At 41.7% G+C, this 7,763-nt stretch overlaps 1 pseudogene; it reads right to left on the bottom strand.

Moving 5' to 3' along the window:
• Window positions 1-295: 295 nt before the first annotated feature.
• Window positions 296-514, bottom strand: LOC132386065 (NADH dehydrogenase [ubiquinone] 1 alpha subcomplex subunit 1-like; annotated as a pseudogene).
• Window positions 515-7,763: the final 7,249 nt, after the last annotated feature.

The raw sequence follows: 7,763 nt of genomic DNA, 5'->3' as shown, positions 1-7,763 counted from the left end.
TCCAGCTCCTGGCCTTCATGTATGGCTTCAGTGAATAAGCCCAGTAGAACCATTTCTACTGACAGGAGAAGGGGCAAAGGTGTGTTACTGGCGCCTTAAAAACAGTCACTTCAGGCAGGTGGGCCTCGTCAGCCGTGGTTGGCAGCTCATCTAGAAGAAGGAAAACTCTGATCTCAAGCTTCCGCTGCCTATGGTAAAACTGTAGATTACATTATGAAGTAAATATTGGAGCTAACATTTTAGTACTGCTTCACCTGCAGGTTCGCAGATTTGTTGTTCCAACTTGAAAACCCTATCAGTTGATACTTTCTAATCCCTGTGATCTGAAATAGCCTTAGCCTTTGCCACTAGATACTTCTCTGTCCCTTTCTAACAGAGTCTAGTGACAAGGTAAACAAGCGATCTAACTGTCCTTGCCCCCTTTGGACTATCTATGAATATACATGGTGGAAAGCCCAGGGACACGCAAGCAAACAGCCATAAGGCTGAGCCCAAGAAGAATTTCATACCACATCTCTATCTGTCACTGGTCTCCCCTATCACCAACCTGATGCATCATGACTGTAGTTTGTGTTATTCACTACAGTGAGGCAATTTTATTGCGACCCTACTACCAATAAGCTCAAAGGCAGCAGGCACATGGAAACATCAAACATAATATTTTGATGTGGACAAACACTTGCCAAAGCACCTCACATAAATGGAGAGGAATAAACAGTCAACGTTTTGAGCTGAAACCATTCTTCAGGACTGGAAAGGAAGGTGGAAGATGTCAGAATAAAAACATAGGGTGAGGGGAAGGAGAATAGCTAGAAGGCAAGAAGTGAAGCCAAGTGGTGAGTGCTGGAGAAAATGGAATATGATAGGTGAGGAGAGTGGGACATTAGAGAAAGGGAAGGAGGAGGGGACCCAGAGGGAGGTGATAGACAGGTGAGATGAGGTAAGAGGCCAGATTGGGGAATAGAAAAAGAATGGTGGGGGGGGGAAGGGAAAGAACTTTTTACCAAGACGATAAATGGATTTTAAAGCCATCAGTCTGCTATTGCTTCATGGTCAAAATTCAAGAACCTTTTTTTTGCAGCATTTCTTACCATTTTCTTTCTTCTCAAAGAATTGTTTCTCATTTTTTACATTGAACTGAATCTGTCTCAGATGTAGTCACTGAGAAGCTGATAGTTTTAATATTTAATCATTTCTTTTGTTCATTGTCACTGACAAACTTCAACATTCATCCCTGCCCACCCATCCTCCCCATGCTCAATTTCTGTTACAACTCAGATCATTTTTAAAATATTTTTGTCAGTGCTTTTGGATTGGTCTCAAAATGTGTCAAAAGATTTTGATACATTTTACACATGAATTAATCCCTCTGGGTCTTTTTTTTCTCAACAACCATTGGAACTTTGGCAAAGTATTCAATGAGGCAATACAGTTCAGGAGTAAGTAATGTTGCAACTTAATTTTACAAAATTTTCTTCAAATTTATGTGACTCTTCTGCTGAAATAACCTTTGGAAAGGCCAACCCACAATTCATACGTTTTAGAAGAATTCCTGAGTTTTCTTTTATTACAGATAATAGATGCTCATGGCCAATCTCAATCTTCTATCTGTATTTTCTGAATGCTTCTCCCTCAACTCTCTTGAAAGCATTGATCCTCGGAGGGACTTGGATTGAAGGTGCTAACTTTCCTCTGTCTTTACATTCACTTTTCTTTTTGTACCTAGTGTTCATCATTCAGTCTGACTGTAAGAGCACAATTAGGCCATTTGGCCAATTGCATCTGCTCTATCATTTAATCATGGCTCCCTCTCAACCTCATTTTTGCGCTTTCTCCTTGTAACCTTTGACACCCTTACTAATCAAGAACCTATCAACTTCTGCTTTAAATATACCCAATGACTTGGCCTCCAAAGCCATCTGTGGCAATGAATTCTACAGATTCACCACCCTCTGGTTAATGAAATTCCTCCTCATTTCTGTTCTAAAGAGGTGCTTCTATTCTGAGGCTGTGTCTTCTTGTCCTTGATTCTCTCCCTGTGGGAAATATCCTCTCCTTGCCCACTCTGTCTAGGCCTTTCAATATTTGAGGGCACGATGTGAGCCTATAGATGTGAGGTGTAGAGGTTTTGCTGGCTGTTTGCTGTATAGAACCTACTCTCTCCTTGGCATTATGTGGGCTGCAAAGAAAAGAACCATCATCAGCTGCTGAGCAAACTGAGCAAGTCTGTGGATCAAGAGGTGTGACCCGTTGACCAATGCTGCTGGGACACAAGCCAGGGCCTGATCAACTGGGTCAGCTGAGAGAGAGTGTCTGGTGTTGAATGACTTGAAACACCCAGTGACCTCAGGGTGTATCCTAGGATGTATCTCAACATCATTTGAGATCCCACCCGCATCATTCTTCTAAACACAAGCAAGTATGAGCCCAAAGCCATTAAATGCTCCCCATATGTTAACCCTTTGATTCCTAAGATCATTCTCGTGAACTTCCTCAGGACTCGCTTCGTCGACCTCCTCAAATCAGATTCCAGATGATCTTTGTTCGAAGGAAGAATGAAGTGGCAAGTCATGATAAGGTTAGAAAGTATAATCACCAATGCTGGATGTATGGAATTAAAAATATATGTAAGTGATTAACAACTCCTAAGCGGGCAAAGAAAGGTTCAAGTTTTATGCAATGACATTTGTTGGAACTGGAAACCAAATGTTGTGAGACTGAAGGAAATACACTAAGAAAAGATTTGAGTCACACATCATGAATTCAGTAACACTTTTATTCCACCAACATTGACAAAAGCAACTGTTGACATCTAGGAAGTTCCATTTGGTTACAGTGAGATTACTAACCCCCCCACCCCCCTGCCCCCAGTCAACAATGCAATGAGTTCAGTACTGCAGTTAGACTGGAAAAACATCTTTCAATCAGCAGTCAGTGAATATTAAAATGAAATGCTAGAAACTTATTATATTCTTGAAATGATGCAGAAATGTCAAACTTGCCCAGGAAGGGTTAATGACCTCATTAGAGCTGCACAAAGACACAACTTTCACTTGGCACCATGGTGTTTTGTAGCTGGTTGTCAGAGCTTTAATCCAAGTGTGCTCTCCAGTGGCTGTACCTTGCACTTTATCCTTTTGTTTTCCACTCCTAAATATTCATTTCAAAACTATAATATGAAGTGACAGTTAACGGTTGTTGAACTCCATAGAAAGGCACGTCTCTAATTTTTTTTCATTACCCAAGGAGTTTGTACTCCTCTAACTTGCTGGACAGTTATCCAGACTACAGTAGTGAAAATAGTGAATGGGGGGCCATTTTCACTCTCTGCAATAGTAGCTCACTACACCCTTTGCATACGGTACTCAAAATTAGTACAAACACAAGATGCTGGAACTTGAGATCAATACACAAAAGATGCTGGGGGAACTCAGCAGTGGGGCAGCATCTATGGAGAGGAATAAAGTATCGATATTTCAAGCCAAAACTCTTCATCAGGACTGGTGAAGGGTCCAAAGGGGATAACTTCACTCAACTTCACTCACCCTAGCACGGAACAGTACCCACTGAACTGGACGGATTCACTTTCAAACACTGTTCATCTCATGTTTTCAATATTTATTGCTTATTATTGTTGTTTCTTTTTTCCTCCTCCTCTTTGTATTTCCACAGTTTGTTGTTTTTCTTTGCACAGTGGTTGTCTGTTCAGTTGGGTTGACTTTCATTGATTCTCTTGTATTTCTTGTATTTACTGAATGTCTGCAAGCAAAGGGATCTCAGGGTTGTATAGGGTGACCTAGATGTACTTTGACAATAAATTTACTTTGAATTTTTAACTTACTCACCTATTTTAGTGTCACCTGCAGATTTACAACCATACCTTTGACATTCTTATCTGTAATGTGGATATAGTTATTGTGAATAGAACCATAGATCCATAGAACATTACAGCACAGTACAGGCCCTTCAGCCCTCCAGGTTGTGCCGACCCAAATAATCCTTAAAAAAAGGTACTAAACCCACACTACCCCATAACCTTCCATTTTTCTTTCATCCATGTGCCTGTCCAAGAGGCTCTTAAATACCCCTAATATTTTAGACTCCACCAACATCCCTGGCAAGTCATTCCAGGCACTCACAACCCTCTGTGTAAAAAACTTACCCCTGATGTCGCCCCTAAACTTCCCTCCCTTAATTTTGTACATATGCTCTCTGGGAAACAGGTACTGACTATCCAACCTATCTATGCCTCTCATAATCCTGTGGACCTCTAATCAAGTCCCTTCTCATTCTTCTACGCTTCAAAGAGAAAAGTCCCAGCTCTGCTAACCTTGCTTTTGAGAATGTGAGACAATTTGCAGATACTGGAAATCAAGAGCAACACGCACAAAATGCTGGAGGAACTCAGCAGGTCAGGCAGTATTTAGCTGAAAAAATCGTTGAAAGCAAAATCAATTGTGAAAAAGGAATTAGATAGGCTCATGAGTGAGAAAAGATTACATAGCTTTTGGGAAGAACCGGGCTTGGGATTGACTGGGATTGTTTTTATGGAAATCTATGTTGAAATGTTCAGTGATGCTTACAATATTTCAGAAACAATGGATCTGTACAATCTCTCTGAACGCACTCAGATGGAATGAACGGTGACAGTAATCATCTTGTAATTTTATAATCATTTTGGCAGGGGGTGGGTGGGGGAGCTTGTTGTGGCCTGATTGTCAAGTGGCACTGTAAAAAAAAACATCTTACCCTGGACAATAAAAAGATAACTTACTTAATGTGAGAGTCTGAAGCAGCAGTCAAGAGGTAAAATCAATTCAAGTTAGGAAAGATGATGAAGTTGCTTGCTGTAGGAAAGACATACTAAATTGAAAAGAGTGCAGAAACAATTGATACACACAAAATGCTGGAGGAACTCAGCAGGTCAGGCTGCATCTATACAGGGAAAATGAAAAGCCAATGTTTCAAGCTGAGACCTTTCACCTGGAGAGGGCAGAAGTGGAACAAAAGAGTGGAGACTGGGAGGGTGGGCTGGACATGTACTGGTCAGTGATTTGTGAATCCAGCTGAAAGATGGAAGGAAGAAGGGTGGGGGAAATGATGAAAAATGGAGAAGTTGGGAAGGGCAAAGGGCTGAAGAGAGGACAGTACAGCGTGAAGGAGGTGGGGAACCAGAGGGAGGAAGGTGAAGGAGGTGGGCAGGTGTGAGGGCAGCGGCAGGATAAAAGTAGGGGTAACGGCCACAGGAAGAAGGGAAATTAGAGAAATTGATGTTGACGCCATCAGGTTGGAGACTAACACGATGGAATATGAGGTGTTGCAGCTCTCGCTTGCATCTGGCTTCAATGTGGCAGTGGAACGAGGCCATAGACAGATAAGTCATATTGAAAAGGTCTTGCCACTGGGAAATTCCGGCTGTTGTGTTTGACCAAACAGTGCCCTATTTGCATCAAGTCTCACCAATGTAGACAAGGCTGCGCCAATCCCAGTGGATATAATAAATGATACTGCCAGAGTCACATGCAAATTACTGCCTCCCATATAGGGCCCTGAATGGCTGTAAGGGCAAGTGTAACATTCAGAGACTGTGGAGCAAACCGAATGGCCTAATTCTACTCCATTCTCGTATGGTCCTGTCTGTGATGAGAGTGATCTCTGGACAGAGGAGAAGATGTACTTGGTGAAGATGGTAGAATGTTGAGTTGGCTGTGAAGGGTAGTGGGGTGATAGATGAGGGCAAGGGGAAGCCTGTCCATGTTATTTTGGGTGGGAATGGGGCAAAGGCAGATTGGAGTAAATGGAGGGACAAGCTGCAGTTGAGGACATGGTGAATTCCAATTCAGCTTTCCTCAAATTGAAAGCCTCATCATGGGAAAAGATGTAATGGAGATGGAAGAACTGAGATAGGGGAATGGCACCTTTGCAAGTGACAGACTGGAAAAAGGTACAGTCAAGGTAACTGTGGGAGTCTGTGTATTTATAAACAACGTTGTTGGATAATCTGCCTTTGGTTCTCCACCTCTTACCTTTATTCCAAGGTTTACTGAGTTCTCCTATCAGATTTCTTCTCTTTAAGCCCTTTGCCTATCCTACCTATCACCCCCAGCTTCTCACATTGTTCCCTTTTCTTTTCACCCTACTCTCCAGTCTTCCCCCTCTCACCTGGAGTCAACTGTCACCTGCCAGCTCATGCTTTACCTCTCCGCCCACCCTTTCATTCTGATGTAATGCACTGGTTAAGGTTTTTACTGTAATGCTTTAGGGTATTTTATTTAGTAGCTTTCTGTAGAAGCAGTGTGTCCTGCTGATCGTGTTTCAGTTAAAGATAACAGGCTGTGATGTTCAGCTTAGGAATGTTGTTTCAGCCAATCATGATTGTCGAACTGGGAGATAGTTCGAGAGAAAGCTGGGTGAAGAGAGATTTGTGACAGACACTGGTGGGGTTTGAGGTCTTTTGGCGGGATTTGGAGAAAGGAGAAGATTGGGAAAATGGGTGGAAGGATTCACTCCGATGGGAAAGCATAATTTTAAGGGGTCCAAGAGGGGAAATTCTACAAGTGATCATTGATGAAGAGTTAACGCCATGAGTAAGGATCACATCCAGGTTTTGAAAGATATGTCCTTCAACATTGTGCACATTTAGGCTGGTTTAATTATAATATTATAATTATAATATATTATATTTATTTAGTTATTTTTCTTTTCCTTTTATTATCTGGTTGAATAAGCTGAATTTACATGTTGAATCTGTGGTAAAGAAGGCAAATGCAATGTTGGCATTTATTTCAAGGAGAGTAGAATATAGAAGCAAGGGGCTTTATATAAGACATATATAAGACACTGGTCAGGCTGCACTTGGATATTGTCAACAGTTTTGGGCCCTATCTCTCAGAAAGGATGTGTTGTCCATAGAGAGAGTCTAGAGGAGGATCACGAGGATGATTCTGGGAATGAAGGGGTTAACATATGAGGAGTGTTTGGCAGTTTTGGGCCTGTACTCACTGGAATTTAGAAGAATGCATGGGGATCTCATTGGAATCTTCCAAATGTTGAAAAGATGAGATAGGGTGGATGTGGAGAGGATGTTTCCTATGGCGGGGCTATCCAGAACTAGAGGGCACAGCCTCAAAATTGAGGGGTGACCTTTTAGATCAGAGGTAAGGAATTTCTTTAGCCAGAGAGTAGTGAATCTGTGAAATGCTCTACCACAGACAATTGTGGAGGACAAGACTGTGTGTATATTTAAAGCAAAAATTCATATTTGCTGCTCGACCTGCTGAGTTCATCCAGCTTTTTTGTACGTCTTGATTTGACCACAGCATCTGCAGTGTACTTTGTGTTGAAAATTCATATTTCCTGATTGGTCAGGGCATCAAAGATTATGGTGAAAAAGCAGGTGTGTGGAATTGAGTGGGATCTGGAATCAGCCATAATGGACTGACATAGCAGACTTGATGGGCTGAATGGCCTAATTCTGCTCCTATGTCTTATGGACTTGTGATGTTTCAATTGATTGTAATAAAAATACACCTGTATCTGGAATTGCTGGTTAGTCAGTATCCTGGTAAAAACTCAACCACGAAGGCAAAAAACACTCCAAGCAACTTTGAGAAAAGGTTATTGAAAAGAATAAATCAGGAGATGGAACAAGAAAATTTCCAAGTCACTGAATGTCCCTTGGAGTACAGTTAAGTCAAGCATCAAGAAATGGATAGAATATGGCACAGCTCTGAATCTGCCTGGAGCAGGCTGCCCTCAAAAAC

Source organism: Hypanus sabinus, unplaced genomic scaffold, assembly GCF_030144855.1.
Source record: "Hypanus sabinus isolate sHypSab1 unplaced genomic scaffold, sHypSab1.hap1 H_2, whole genome shotgun sequence".
NCBI lineage: Eukaryota > Metazoa > Chordata > Chondrichthyes > Myliobatiformes > Dasyatidae > Hypanus > Hypanus sabinus.
The sequence above is the reverse complement of the archived record's forward strand: the minus strand, read 5'-3'. Positions and strand labels throughout refer to the sequence as shown.